Source organism: Vicia villosa, linkage group LG5, assembly GCF_029867415.1.
Source record: "Vicia villosa cultivar HV-30 ecotype Madison, WI linkage group LG5, Vvil1.0, whole genome shotgun sequence".
NCBI lineage: Eukaryota > Viridiplantae > Streptophyta > Magnoliopsida > Fabales > Fabaceae > Vicia > Vicia villosa.
In genome coordinates this window covers 34,540,876-34,554,757 of record NC_081184.1, presented here as the reverse complement: position 1 = coordinate 34,554,757, position 13,882 = coordinate 34,540,876, and positions in this window count along the sequence as shown.

The following is a 13,882-nucleotide window of genomic DNA, read 5'->3' as shown; positions in this document are numbered from 1 at the left end:
TTTTAATGTAAAATGACATCTCTTTATCAATTAAAATTTATTGTAACTTAAACTATACACTACACTAGTACTACACAAGGCTGAAGACAAAGATAAGTGCCATTTACTTGGCACTCATGTTTTGCTTTTATTCTATAATTCTTTTTCTTATTTACTCACTCATAGTTAAGAATATATTAATGTATTATTTAATATAATAAGGTTATATACTGCTAAAAGTATTTAATTAACTTAATTTAAGCAGTTTAAGAAAAGTTGCATCGGAAAACATAATGCAACCTTTAGATTTTTCACAGCATGGATATCGCTTTTCCATTTTATATAAGCAAAATATTTATTCAAATGATTCATTCTTCATATTTTTCTTCCATATACCAGCAACAACTGCAACTTCAGGTTACTTTGTTTTTCGTTCCAAATTCAAACGCAATACAGGTTATTTCCATCTTCGAATTCGTATTGATATTTTCATCGTTACATCTTCGCATAATTATTTGCTGTTAGTTTTCAGATTTTATTTTCAAAGTGGTTCATCTTCCACGAAAATCAACTGTGACTGTGACTTTTTTAGATTTATTAGCGTTAGTCATTTGAAATTTATGAAATTTTAAATAGTTGGCAGTGTTTTGGTTATTGTATTTAGTAGGGGTGACAATTGGATCCATTAACCTAAAATTCATCCAATCCATTCACCAAAAAATCAATCTAATTCATCCACCACATAAAAAAAATAAGTTAATGGATGAATTAAATCCATCAACTTATAAATATGGATGGATCAAATCCATCCAACAAATTTTGATAATCAAATAGATTTATTTTATTTTATACTTCAAATCCATTAAATTATTTTTTTTTAAAAAATACAATAAAATTTGAAAATAAAAAAATAGAGTTTTTTTTTTCGGAAAAACGAAAAAATCGAGTTTTTTCTGAAAAATAAAAAAGTCGAGTTTTTTCATAAAAACGAAAAAATCGAGTTTTTTTTCTGAAAAATGAAAAGTCGAGTTTCTTTTGGAAAAACGAAAAAAATGGAGTTTTTTTTTTCGGAAAAACTAAAAAATCAAGTTTTTTTTTCCAGATAAACGAAAAGTCGAGTTTTTTCGGAAAAACAAAAAAAATAGAGTTTTTTTCGGAAAAGGGAAAAATGATAAAGCAAGGTTTTTCAAAAAAAACGAAAAAAATCTAGTTTTTTCATAAAAACGAAATAGTTGAGTTTTTTTTTTTTAAAAATCGATTTTTTTCAAAAACATGAAGTTTTTTCAGAAAAATCGAGTTTTTTTTTTAAAAATCTAGTTTTTTCAGAAATACAAAGAGCGAGTTTTAAAAAAAAAATTTAAAAAATTGAGTTTTTTCAGAAAAACAAAAAAGTTGAGTTTTTTCTGCAAAACGAAATAGTCGAGTTTTTTTCGGAAAAACAAAAAAATCGAATTTTTTTTGGAAAAACGAAAAATCATGTTTTTTCAGAAAAATGAAATAAACGAGTTTTTTCGGAAAAAACGAAGAATCTAGGTTTTTCGAAAAAAAATAAGTTTTTTTGGAAAAATGAAATAATCGAGGTTTTTAGAAACAACAAAAAATCGAGTTTTTTCTGAAAAACCAAAAAATTGGGTTTTTTCTGAAAAACGAAAAAGTCGAGTTTTTTTTCGGAAAAACAAAAAATTGTGATTTTTTTGGAAAAACGAAACATCGAGTTTTTTTTTTTTGTAAAAATGAAATATCTAGTTATTTGGAAAAACGAATAAATCGAGTAGTTTCGGAAAAACGAAGAATCTAGGTTTTACAAAAAATTTAGTTTTTTCGAAAAAAACGAAAAAAAATGAGGTTTTTCGAAAAAACAAAAAATTGAGTTTTTTAGGAATAACCAAACTGTCGAGTTTTTTTTTTCCAGAAAAACGAAAAAATTGAGTTTTTTTGGGAAAAATGACAAATCGAGTTTTTTCGGAAAAATTAAAAAAGTTGAGTTTTTTTTCTTGAAAAACGAAAATTCGAGTTTTTTCGGAAAAACAAAAAAATTTTTAGAATATTTTTTTTATGAAATTTAAAAAATATTTTAGAATATTTTTTTTATGAAATTTAAAAAATATTTTAGAATATTTAAATTATTTTTTTATGATATTTAAAAAAAATTAAAAATTTTTTAATTATTTTTTGGATGGATCGATATCCATCTATTAGAAATATGTTAATGAATGAATTGGATGAATTTTGTTCTTTAATGGATGGATTGGATTGAATTTTTATTAAGAGAGCTTAGTAGATTGATAATGGATTAATGGATTGGTTTGGTCCATCCATTAACCATCCGATCCATATCCATCCAGTCCATCCATTTTGCCACCCCTAGTACTTAGTGAAGGAGTGAAAAACACTTAGAAGGGGGGGGGGGGGGAAATTGAATAAGGGTTTCTTTTAAAAATGGTAGATAAAAATAAATCACACAATTATTTTTATCCTGGTTCGTTGTTAACAAAACTACTCCAGTCCACCCCTAACAAGGTGATTTACCTCAAATGAGGATTTAATCCACTAATCAATCTTGATTACAATGGTTCTCCACTTAGATAACTTCTAAGTCTTCTAAAGTACACAGATCACAACTTGATCACTCTAGGAACTTCCTTTTACAAACGATGTAAAACAAATATTACAAGAGATTAAATTTCTTCTTAATAAGCTATAATCACCAAGTGATTTTTCTCTTAAGTTTAAGTTCTAACACTCACTAAAATATTACAATGTTGTGAGGTTGAAGATGAAGTTCTTCTTTGTTTTTGCGTGATAGCTTTTTGGCAGCGTTTTGGTACTTAGCGTGAGAGAGTTGTTGCTGCTTCGGCATCAGAACTTCTATATATAGGCAGTGAGAAAATGTGACCGTTGAGAGCATTCAATGCTTTGCGTGAATAGTACAATGCTGCATTTAATGTTTCACTCTTTTGACAACTACCTCGGGCCATGCTTCAACTGCTTTTGCTGACTTTGCCTTTTGTAGCTTCTAACGTTCCTTTTGTCAGTCAGACAGATTTGACGTTATAGCCTTTTCATCTTGTACTTGCTTCTGGACTCAGACTTTTAGAATAACGTTTGAATATCAGAGTCTTCAGCTTTGGTGCAGATGCAACTTCAGTCATCAGACTTTGGAAGTGCTTTTGAGCATGATACCATCAGATCTTCAGAGCCTTGCTTCTGACTACCATTTTCTGATGCTTTCCAGATCCTGTTCTGATTTCTTCAAGACCATCTTCTGATGTATGCCAGACCATGTTCTGATGAAGCCATCCAGATCTTCTAGGTCAGAGCTTTTGAACGCTGATCTTGTGCATACTCTTTTAGACTTTTCCTGAGATGGAAAACGTAAAGAATTAGAGTACCACATTGTCTTATACAAAATTCATATATAATGTTATCATCAAAACTAAGAATATTGATCAAAACATTTCTTGTTCTAACAATCTCCCCCTTTTTGATGATGACAAAAACATACAAAATTGATATGAATTTGTATCCAGAATATTAGATGAAAAAGACAATACACAAAAATAGCATGAAAGCATATTTATCAGCGGGTGTGAATATGTCTCCCCCTGAGATTAACAATCTCCCCCTGAAATTAATACTAGAAATGTTTATAAATAAAAGACTTCCCTGAGTATTTTTCATTTCAGAAGAGACTTTCACGTTGAACTTTAAACTTCAGATGATTCAGAGCTTTACTTCAGAGCTTCCATTTGGACAGCTTCAGAGCTTTGAATTTCTCTTTGAGAGCACTTGGCTTTATCAAAGCATCAAAAAGACTTGCTTGTATAAGAACATAACTTGCTTCTGATCTTGAAACTTCTTGTATCAGAACATTAAGCTTGTTTGCTTCAACTCTTTAAGAGATTTTCTCCAGATACGCTTCTCCCCTTTTTGAGCTTGTTTAGAGTATCACATTCCTGCAAAACTATCAGAGACAGAAAAAAAACTTTGCAATATAATTGTTAGGAATGTTGAGACTTAAGCCCAACAAATGATATTATAAATCAATTCAAATAGCACGTTTCTCCCCCTTTTTGTCATAACATCAAAAAGCATAAAAGATTCAGATGAAAGATACACAGAGTGAAGAAAAAAATTTCATTGATAATCAGAAGGGAAAAGTACAATCAGATGCAAAGACAAAACAGATGCAAGAAACAAGAAAAACAACTAAGACACAGACTACGACTGGTTAAGCTTAGAGGCTAAAGCTGCCAGAAGGTTCTTAATCTCAGCACTGTCTTCAGCTTGCTTCTTGGAAGATTCTTCAGTTCTCTGCCAAGTTCTGAATTCAGCGTTGGTTTCATATTGCTTGTCCAGACGACTGAACACTGAAGCTTGATTCTGTTGGAGTTCCTTTAGAGTTTCCATCAAAACAGATGTTGAAGGGCCAGCAGAAGAAGCAGGAACATCAGAAGCTGGAATCATTTCATTATCAGCAATAGGTTCCTCTTCATCAGGAATATCTTCAGCAGGTTGCTCTTCAGCATGATACTCAATAACAGGATACACCATATTAGGATTCTCCTCAAGAGGGTTCTCCTGGAACCAGTCAAACAAAGTCTTAAAGTCTCCAGTCAGAACTGAAAACGGATAAGGAGTCCTGACAACCAGAGGCAAAGGATCATCCACTTCCATTTCATCAATAAAAGGGAGCTTCTTCCAGAGGCTTCCAGTCATAAATAGGATGATAGTACCTACCACTGCCATACTCCAGAGCCAGTCCAACAGGACTAGGAGCAGCATCAAGACAATCCTTCTAGAGGTCCAGAAACTCTGCTTGCACATCTTCAGAGAAAGCCTTCCATAGCTTTCCAGCAGGCAAATGATCCAACTTGGAATCATAAGCAGTCTTCAGATATTCTAACCCTGTTCTGACCTTATATTTTAATATTTCAAAACGAATATCAACAGAAGGTTTAGGAGGGTTGGTTCTAAAGATAGTTATTGGTGATTTTGGGTTGGAGATGGAATATGGTTCAAAAACTCTATCAAACAAGAAAGAAGTGTTTGAAGAGGATGGAGGAGGTGAAGATTCTGCTTCGTTGTCAGAGTCTACGACTACAACAATTGGGTCAGATAACGTGGTTGGTGATGAAGGGTCAGAAATTGGTGAGATTGGTTGAGGAATAGAGGAGGTTGGTTGAGATTGATTTGTGGAGAAGATATTTTACGATGGAATTGGTGGGAAGATAACATTTAGAGGTTTGGGGCACAAAATAGGTTCAAAATGAAGTGGGCGTTTTCCTTTTGAGACGGTGGAGGAAGATGGAATTTCAGAAGATGGTGGTTTTTGCTGAGGGGGAAGGTCAGAATCAGAGTGTAAACTAGAGTTGTCTACACTATCAATATCTTCTATTAACTTCTTAAATTGTTCAGACGTTCTAGGAATTTTGAGAGAAGGAGGGTCATCTGTTGTTACTTGTTCAGAACTATTAACAAGTACAGAGTCAAAGATAGTAATACTTGAAGGTTTCTTCTGTTTCTTAGCTTTCTTTGTAGCAGGAATTTCGCCAGTAGCCTTTCTCTTCTTCTTCTCTTTCTTCTTCTTATCCCTTTTGATTAATTCATCCAAAGATGGAAGAGTTCTTCCACGAAGCCAGGCTGAAAATTCTGGTATGACAGACTCGGATGTCATTCACGATGTCAAGACACCTGATCTGTTATTAATGTAGCAAAGGCAGAATAGAAAGATCCCTCATTTATTAATTCCTCCAAACCAGGAGTCTATGAAACATGGGATTACACACGTTCAGTAGACATGACCAGATGAAAACATTTATATGGTTCTGTTCAGGAACAACTAACACTTATGAACCTGATGTTATAAACAATGTCATAACATTATAACCGAACAAACAATGCAGAAGATAAATAACACAGTTAATTGTTAACCCAGTTCGGTCTAACTACCTACTCCGGGGGCTACCAAGCTAGGAAGAAGATTTCACTAGTAGTAGTACTAATTTATGCAAAAAACCTCTGGTTTACGGATAAACAACCTCTGGTTTACCTAGTCACTACCCAATGCAACCTTTATCTCAGAACTCCATCGAAGACAAGAGAACCTCTTCTCACTCCCTAGTGATACCTAACTGTTACAACCCTGCAACAACTATTTATACAATTAACAATGCACAATAACTTGATCTTGCTTCACAGCTTCGATCAATAACACAATACTCAACTCTTACCTACAGGTTTCGAGTGAGAACAATCACTTCTCTTACCTACAAGTTTCGAGAAGGACAAGGCAGCCATCCCACAACCTGGGTGGTCTACCTATAGAAACCCTAATGACTATATTGTTTATAAACAAGGTTTTCTATATCAAAACTAGGTTACAAATTTTCCTATTTATAACCTGATCCCAATTGGACTTGGGCTTACAAATCGCAGCACTCCTTGCTGTTACAAATATGCACAAATATTCTGCTACAAATAAGGTCTTCTAATCATGAGTTTCCTAATTTATCTCCTAAATTAGAAACTGCTGAATCTTCACTCTTCTGATCTGATTCTTCCTGAATCTTAAATCTCGTGATCTGATTCTTCAAATATTCTTTAGACCTTTAAATTTGCGCCACATAGGATTACAAAATATTCAAAGAATATTCTGTATCTGTTGAGTACAAACTGAATCTTTCTTCTAGTTCTGCAGGCGCGATGTCATGAGTTGATGTCATGACATTCCATGTAACATCTTGCTTGTACCTGTTTTGTTCTTTATATATTTGCAAGATTCACAATTACACATTTTGCTGCTATTATATGTTTTAGCCAAACATTAGACAATAATACAGAACAGACAAAGCCTCAAAAATCTCCCCCTTTGGCTTATTTTGGCTAAAACTATTCTTTTAACAGTCAGCAGCAACTTCAACTTTCTAGACACCAAGGAATTGGTCATATTTGCTTCCAGTAGAAAAATCAGCACCAGTATCTCTCCCCCTTTTTAGCCATAATATGATAAAAATCAAACCTATGTCATAAATTGCAATGGAATGTTAACAGTAAATCCTGGGAGATATCTGTTGTTCGTGTCTAGAAATCCACTCCTAGCTCGAGTTTTCAAGGACACCAAGTCTGGATTCTTGCCATTATTCCTTGTAACTCAGAACACAAATCACAACTAAAATGATTCCTATACTGAAGGTTGTATATAGTGGAACATCTTTGTTGTTATTGAAGAAAAACCCATGGTAGAGACCATCAACATCCCCAGCCCGTGTTTTTCTTTTTCTAAAGAGATTTTGGTACAACAACCCATCGTAATACCAAACCCAGACTCGACTCACAAGAACACACACGAACGACATTTTGAGAGAGTTTGATTTCTGCAATTCATGGAGACACTATTATATAGCCATTGGAGATTATAGGAAATAACGATGGTCTTTGGTCTTGTTCAATGGTCAAACGGTTAATTAGGAAACAGTTCCAAAAGCAATTACTCTTTCCAAAGCAGTTTTTGACTATTTTTCTGATAGGAGTTATCTTGAAATACCAGTGCATGCATAGTCATTGATTGTACTTTACACCGGCCACTAATGTGTAGATAAACTTCAAGTTAGATTTCCTTGTTTGACTTAAAAGATTTAATGCCTTTTAACATGTCATGACATCCTGTCAGACATTGTCAATTTTCTTTCCTTCAAGCACATAGCTCAAGATTCTGTAAAAGATTAAGACAGAGCATCTTTTGGACCAAATAACAGACTCCCTACTTACTCACTAGTCATAGACTTGGACTTCTGTTGATCTAAATGTTAGAACAAGATTTGTTCTGATCAATATTCTTAGTTTTGATGATAACAAGGATATGAATTTTGTGTGAGATAATGTGGTACTCTAAAACATTGTAATTTCCCTTTCAGGAAATATATAAAGAGTATGCACAAATCAGCACTCAGAAGCTTTGTCTCAGAAGGTTCAGCATGCAACATCAGAACATGGTCTGGCAAGACATCAGAAGATGGTCAAGGCAGAATCAGAACATGGGTCTATGGAAGCATCAGAAGAACTTGAGATCAGAAGCAGAAGCACTGAAGTTCTCATGGTATCACGCTCAGAAGCACTTCAAGGTCAGAAGACAAGAAGATGCTATGCACCAAGCTGTTTGACTCTGATGATATTCAAATATTATATTCAAACATCAGATCAGAAGAAAGTACAAGTGGCAGGCTACGCTGACTGACAAAAGGAACGTTGGAAGCTATTAAAGGCAACGTCAGTAGACACAGCGTGAACAAGGCTCGAGGTAGTTGACAATAGCGTGAAACATTAAATGTAATGCTGTACGGAACACGCAAAGCATTAAATGCATCCAACGGTCATCTTCTCAAACGCCTATAAGTATGAAGTTCTGATGAGAAGCAAGGTTAACAACTCAGAACGAAATTATTCAAAAAGACTTGCTGAAACGCTGTTCAATTCAAAGCTCAGAAACTTCATCTTCATCAAAGCTCACTACATTGCTGTTGTAATATATTAGTGAGATTAAGCTTAAACGTTAAGAGAAATATCACAGTTGTGATTATAGCTTTTCAGAAGCATTTGTAATACTCTTAGAATTGATTACATTAAGTTGTAAGGAACTAGAGTGATCGTGTTGATCAGAATACTCTAGGAAGTCTTAGAGGTTATCTAAGCAGTTGTAACTAGAGTGATCGTGTTGATCAGGAAACTCTAGAGAGTCTTAGAGGGTATCTAAGCAGTTGTTCCTGGAGTGATCAAGTTGTGATCAAAAGACTCTAGAAGACTTAGTTGCGGACTAAGTGGAAAACCATTGTAATCCGTGCGATTAGTGGATTAAATCCTCAGTTGAGGTAAATCACTCTGTGGGGGTGGACTGGAGTAGTTTAGTTAACAACGAACCAGGATAAAAATAACTGTGCAATTTATTTTTATCGTCCAAGTTTTTAAACTAAACTTATTCAAACCCCCCCTTTCTAAGTGTTTTTCTATCCTTCACTAAACACCTTGAGACTATTAGACACACAGCTACCTCATTAGTGTTTGAGAAGGAATCGTGGTTACCAGTTGCACATGGTTTAGCTTGAACCATTCACAAATAACTGACAAAAGTATCACACTTTCTTCATGATGTTGAAGTATTTTTAACCAAGGAACTTTTCTTGACAAAAGAAGTTACTCCCCCTATCTGAGACAGTCTGAGCTTCCCCAACGGAATAAGCTTGAAATGATGAATGGAAAATATAAGACTCATCTTCATATCTTCAAGAGCTACACCCTCTGTTCTTCAACTCTTCTGAACACACTCACTATAGCAAATTTGTTCCTCACGCTAAATACTTACACCAGAAGTAGAACGTCATAACATTGTGTCTGACATTTATACTACGAATATTCTCCACAAGTTTCATCCCTTTTTTTTCAACAGATCCTTAGCCTTACTTGTCTCCTTCAGAAACGATCAACTGGTGACCTCTTGATACTAGACGCTCACATAGAGAGGTCGCCTGAATCTCAACAAACAGAACTGCCACTCCTTGAACTTTGTTGAGCATAACCTTACCATGTTTGAATCAGATCATGGTCTGCTTAAGACAATTCGAAATCCTTCTTGATATGGTGTTTTTCAATCTCACACATTGATTAACATGTTCATTGATCAGAAGAGATTCTCCTTTATCCTTAGCTGTGTTGATCCGATCATAGAACTTTTGTCTTCATATTCATCTTCACCAAGCGAAGTCTTCATCATGAAAGTAATTGTGTATTTCCAGAACACATCTACATCTACATCTGGCTCTGCTGAGCAATACAATGGAAATGGTAACAATGGTTATACTAGACTACCAGTATTTGATGGTGAAAACTTTGAATACTGGAAAGATAAACTGGAAAGTTACTTTCTTGGTCTAGATGCTGATCTATGGGATCTTTTGGTGGATGGTTACAAACATCCAGTGAAAGCTAGTGGCGTAAAGCTTACAAGGCTAGAAATGGATGATGATCAAAAGAAGCTTTTCAAGAATCATCATAAATGTAGGACTGTTTTGCTGAATGCTATCTCTCATGCTGAGTATGAGAAGATATCTAACAGGGAAACTGCCTATGATATATATGAGTCATTGAAAATGACCCATGAGGGAAATGCTCAAGTCAAAGAGACTAAAGCTCTTGCTCTAATCCAGAAGTATGAAGCCTTCAAGATGGAGGAAGATGAAGACATTGAGAAGATGTTTTCAAGATTTCAAACTCTGACTGCTGGATTGAGAGTTCTGGATAAAGGCTACACCAAGGATGATCATGTAAAGAAGATTATCAGAAGCTTACCCAGAAGATGGGGTCCAATGGTGACTGCATTCAAGATTGCGAAGAATCTGAATGAAGTTTCTTTGGAAGAGCTTATCAGTGCCTTGAGAAGCCATGAAATTGAGCTGGACGCAAACGAGCCTCAAAAGAAAGGTAAGTCTATTGCATTAAAATCTAATATTAAAAAATGCACTAATGCTTTTCAAGCTAGAGAAGAAGATCCTGAAGAATCAGAATCTGAAGAAGAAGATGAACTGTCCGTGATCTCCAGAAGGGTAAACCAACTCTGGAAGAGCAAGAAAAGGAAGTTCAGAGGCTTCAGAAGTTCAAAGAGATTTGAACGTGGAGAATCTTCTGATGACAGATGATTTGACAAGAAGAAGGTCATGTGCTTTGAATGCAATGAGCCTGGACATTACAAGAATGAGTGTCCGAAACTTCAGAAGGAAAATCCCAAGAAGAAGTTTCATAAGAAGAAAGGTCTTATGGCAACCTGGGATGAATCAGAAGAAGAATCAACCTCGGAAGATGAGCAGGCTAACTGTGCGCTGATGGCGACAGAAGATGATGGATCAGAATCTACATCAGAATCAGATTCTGAAGAGGTATTTTCTGAACTATCTAGAAAAGAGTTAGTTTCCAGTTTAACAGAACTTCTGGAACTCAAAGCTCATCTTAGTATCAAATACAAAAGGCTGAAAAAGCAATTTGAATTTGAAACTAAGAAGCTAGAATTGGAAAATTCTGAACGGAAGGAAAAAGTTTTAAATTTATCCAAAAATAGTGGATCTCCTTCTGAAACAGAAAAAGCCATTCCTATCATGAATCATATTCTGAAAGAATATGACTTGAGCTTCAGAAAATTTCTATCTAGAAGCATAGGCAGAAGTCAACTTGCTTCTATGATATATGCTGTGTCTGGAAACAATAGAGTTGGCATTTGTTATGAGGGTGAAACCACATACAAGCTTGAATTTGTGGATGATATGAAAATATCATACAAGCCTCTGTATAACCAATTTAAATTTGGCCACTCCCATGATATTAAGCACACATCACATGCACAAAGTTTTCACATAACACACACCAAGAAGCATTGACACAACCTAAGAAATATCATGGAACTCAGAATAAGTATCATACTGTTCCTCCTGTTAAGTATTTCGCTAAACCCAAGTTCAATCAGAACTTGAGGAGAACTAACAAGAAAGGACCCAAGAAAATGTGGGTACCAAAGGAAAAGACTATTTCTATTGCAGATTCTCTTGGTGACAAAGAAGACAACATTCAACATGTCATGTCACATGGACTCAAGATGTTCTCAACACTTGAAGGGAAGAAGGACTATTTTCCAAGTCCTGGTACTTAAATCTGATGAAAAGCTAAGTTTGAAGGAGATCAGAAGAGCAAGTTTATTATTTCTGGAACTATCTGTTTAGTTTGTTTCTAAAGCAATGGTGTTTTGTTTTTGGTTATTTTGAATGCTCTAAAAGCTACAGAATACACAATATTGAAACATTGATTGTAGAAGAATCAATCAATATCTGGTTTGATGATAAACTTGGTTTTGAAGAACCAAAGCAGCTTAAGAATTTTGCAGATTTAGTTTGTCTTATCAAAAGCTGCAGAACCAAGAAGCATTCTCCAGAAGCTATGTATATCAGAAGCAATGGATCAGAAGATCAAGTTGCTGCATCTTTAGAGAATCTTAGGATTTCTGAAGAACCAACTATCAGAAGATCATCTAGACTTGCCTCAGATCATTTCTTAAGAATAACAATCAGAAGCAGTGATCAGAATCAGTAGGCGTAAAGTCTATTCATATTTTACAGCTGTCATCTATTATCTGATGGTGAACACGTGTATGTACGGTTAGTACAAAGCGTGCAGTTGAAAAGACGCCGACCTAGGTAACTGTGTTAAATCATTTCATTTACTGTGTTCTCTCTCCTAATGTCATTTCTCATTAAATGCATAATGATTTTTTTTAAATCTTTTAAATAACCCGCTTCATCTTCATTCCCTCTTTTTCTCTTTTTCTCTCTCTTTTGTGCATCCTCTTCGTTGCATTCCTTTTTCAAACCCTAGTTTTTGATTTGATCTCAAAGCATATTCATCATGAACTCATCTTCTTGTTCATCAAATTCAAAAGAAAGGCTTACTTCTACAGAGATCTCTTCTCGCAAATATGAGCATGCTCCTTTGAAAACATGCTTAATACCCACGAAAGAACTGGAAGTTCTATGTGAATCTGCTGTGGACATCAACAACCTTAAAGCAAATGGCTTTCAGTGTGATGCAAGAATCTTTGAGCAAGGATGGTCTAAATATCTTGATAGACTGGTTGGTCCAATTTATCCTGAACTTGTGAAGGATTTCTGGGTACATGCAACAGTTACCCCAACTGCCATCATTTCATTCGTGCTAGGGCATGAAGTGGTTATCACTGAGAAGCTCATCAGGAAGCTGTACAATCTTGATGATGAAGAAGGTTGGTCTGGTCTTCAACCCAATACAGTTGACTGGACTCCAGTTGAAAAACAAATCTCTACGGTTTTTGGAATTGATTCTCATAACACAGGCACCTTAAGGCCTTTTTATAAAGCATGGGCTGAGATTATTCTGGGTTCCCTTCACCATAGAAAAAGGATGCTCTCCTCCTCCTACATCAGTCCGATTCACAAGTACACTCTTTTCTGCATTGGCAAAAAGACTGAGATCAACATCTCTCATATTCTGTTTGAGAATCTGAAGACTTCTATCTTTGAGTCGAGAGAAGACGAAAGGGCGAAGTACCCTCATATTCCAAGAACGACTATTCCTTTTGGAAGAATGATTTCAGACATTCTGATTGAAAGCAAAGTGGTAGACTCCATCAGAAGACTCAATGCATCTCATTTTCTTGGAGTAATTCAAGGTCCCATCTTCAATGGTGTTGATTTGTTCGGACTGGAACTCATTAAGAATGTACCTTTTGTGTGCACAAGCTTTCCTGACATTCTGTCAAGAAGAGTTGCTGTTGAAGGTTTTGCCTCCTTGTTTCATAAAGAACTTGATCAAGTTGTCAAGCTTTATCTGGAAGATTGTGTTAGGAAGCAATCAGATATTGATCCTGCTTGGATCCGTGGCAGAGTACTTCCGTCCAAAGCTGATATTCTAAAGAAGGATAAGAAGGAACGACAGGAAAGGCTAAAAAGAAAGGCGCAAGAAGATGAGGCTGAAAGAGCCAAGAAGTTGAGGGTCACCTATGATCCTGACAAGGTAGGCTCTTCTGAACGCAGGAATAAAAGGATCAGAGACTCCTTTCACAAAACCAGATCTTCACATGCTTCTTCTGAACGCTCCTCCAGGCAGGTTTTTACTCAACCTCCTTCTGTCCCTAAACCTTCTCCCCAATCACCTCCTTCTGCACCAAAAGTAAACTTCACCTTACCAAATCCTTCTCCATCATCCTTCTCCTCTCCCATTCTAAACCCCGCACCTTTAAGTATTCTTCCCCCAACTCCTTCTGATAAATCCTTTTCACCAATTCCCTTTACAGATACTCCATCCTCTTCTAAGTCCATCCCTTCTGATATTCCAC